General features: G+C 29.6%; 1 non-coding gene across 1 annotated transcript; it reads right to left on the reverse strand.

The window, feature by feature from the left end:
- Window positions 1-2,004: 2,004 nt before the first annotated feature.
- Window positions 2,005-2,155, reverse strand: LOC118596596. The gene has a single exon (XR_004946708.1). It is a non-coding gene; the product is annotated as a U12 minor spliceosomal RNA (small nuclear RNA).
- Window positions 2,156-2,673: the final 518 nt, after the last annotated feature.

Raw genomic sequence — 2,673 nt, forward strand, 5'->3', positions numbered from 1 at the left:
ATAATTTTTCTAAAATGTAGGAAAATATTTCTTTCAAAATAAGTATTTTCTCATTGTTGGATCAGATTACATCTGCCATATTGTGCTGTTCAGAATAAATAATCCTTTCTTCCTGAATCCCTGGATTATTTCTCTTATCATTCTTCTATTTACTTATTCATTTATTTACAGGCACTTTGTAAACATAATCAACTAACAGAAGGCTGAATATTGACTGAAGAGAATATTAGCAATTCAATTATTTCTTAGAGATCTAATGCAGATTTGATATAATCTGAAAAATCCATGTGAGAAATGAAATAAAAACATAACTGTTTATGTCTAGACTCAATATTTTCAATAAGGTTAATTTAAGATTCTCTACATGTCTGAATTTTACATGTCTCTAAATAATGTTTTAGTTAGCAAAGATATATTAGAAACATGTAACAAACAGTTTTAACCTGAACCTTATTGAAAGAGCTTATCATTATTTTTATCCTTTTTTGGAAAACAGACATTTTGATCACATAATATATCAGAATTATGGTTACTCCTCTTCACCATCCCTCCCATTTGAATCCACAATCTAAAATTTTCTTGTTAGTTTTAAGCTTTAGTAATTGTAATTCTGTCTTAGAGATATGGGCACCAAGGGTAAAAGATTTCCCACTCTGGACATAGAACATTTTTAGCAGAAATCCATCTGAATTTGTATTTGCTCTGAAAACTGTTATTCAATCATTTTCAGAATTTATAAATGCATGTCAGAAAAAGAAAGGAATGGCTTTGGATTCCAGACTGGATTCTCATTTTGCACTAGAAAGACTGATCAGAAGGGTAACTTTTGTAGCTTTTGTTCTAACACATAAAGATAGTTGTATAAGTCATATAAAACTTTCCTTTAAACTACCAAAGAAGGACTAATTTGCCTTTAGGAAGAATAGCTGAATCTAAGATATATTTCTATATACTTTATATAGTCTATATTCTGGTATATCTTATATTGCTATTTAGAAAAATTCTTTGAGTAAATAGTTGAAGCTTAAGTTTGCCTGGATTGTTTAAAGTATTCAATAATTACAATCATTTGGAAAATGAGAAGATTGGAAAAATAATTTCTTGGTTACTCTCGTGTTTAGAATCTCACAAAATGCCTTTTGATAGTAGATACAGTTATATTAATAACAAAGAAGACAAATTTTATCCAACAATATATTCTCTCCATTTTAAACATTTTGAATGAAATGTGTTATTTTATTCCATTCAAACAGTATGGATTCCTAATAACTCATCATGTAATTCTCTGCTCTGTTTTTGTCAATAAATTTTATATGCAATGTGGTTAATCAAATTGTAAAAATACTAACCACCAAATATAACTATTACATTGATATAAAATTTTTTAATTAATTATTTAATGTAAAATAGAAAATATGTGAAAGCATTTATGTGAATTCATGTTAATATGCTATGAAAATACATAAAAATCAATGAGTATATCTCCCAAATATTTGATATAAGTAAAAGTATAGTTTTAAAAGTAATGCCTATGTCGGGTAGTGGTGGCACATGCCTTTAATCCCAGCATTTGGGAGGCAGAGGCAGGTGGATCTTTGTGAGTTCGAGGCCAGCCTGGGCTACACAGTGAGTTCCAGGAAAGGCCCAAAGCTACACAGAGAAACCCTGTCTCAAAAAAACAAAAATAAATAAATAAATAAATAAATAAATTAATTAATTAATTAATAAAAGTAATGCCTATATGAATTTCATGTTATTGTTTATATGAATTTAGAGATTTAAAGATTTTAGAAATTTTCAGGAAGAACAATATTTACACCAAATTCTGTAGGTTTCTTTTTATTTTTCTTTACATAAACTAAGCTTGTCCTACTAATTACATATAAGAAGCTTCACGTAAAAAAGAAATGCCATTTTTTAAAACAGTTTATTTAGAAAACATATCTCGGGACAACTGTGCAAACAGCTTGTCAACTTTTAGACTTTCTTTAGCATATAGGGGGTCGGTCAGGCTACTGCACTCAGGCATCGGGCAAAGTAGCAGGGTCGCCTTAGGGGGCAACCTTTACCCAATCAAAAATTCTTCTCACATTAGCAGTGAGGAGTTTGGCATCACCCTGAATCATTACTTTCCTTACTCATAAGTTTAAGGCATGAGATATGCCATTTTATTGCAATTTTAATACAATTATTCACTTTTAAAGCAGATTTTATATATTCATTAGGGCTCCCTTTTAAAAGGGTGCCTTAGCAGTTTTGGTTTAAAAGTCTCAATTCCAACATCCATTTGCAGTTCCTAAATCAATTACATTTACCAATTTCAAAAATTATTTGCCAACAAATATAAGGTAAGATTGGTAATTTTACCAAACCATTACTTACTACGTCAAAACAATTGGATGCAGGGGGATCATGCCAGGCTGCACTACACAAGGAAATCAATAGGTGATAAAAGATAGATTACATTTGATAAATTGAATTGATATTTTGGAGTTTGACAATATATAGTAAGTAAACGTACTTTTAGGCATTTTCAGATGCATCACTATGTTTAAACTTATTTTTGTAAATAATACATGAATTTGTTGAATAATACTTGATTTTAAAGTGTTTTAAGGCCTGTTGCATTAATAGATACAGTGACTATCCTTGTTTCTCTTGCTACCTGCTGTT

This window comes from Onychomys torridus, chromosome 15 (assembly GCF_903995425.1).
Source record: "Onychomys torridus chromosome 15, mOncTor1.1, whole genome shotgun sequence".
Classification (NCBI taxonomy): Eukaryota; Metazoa; Chordata; class Mammalia; order Rodentia; family Cricetidae; genus Onychomys; species Onychomys torridus.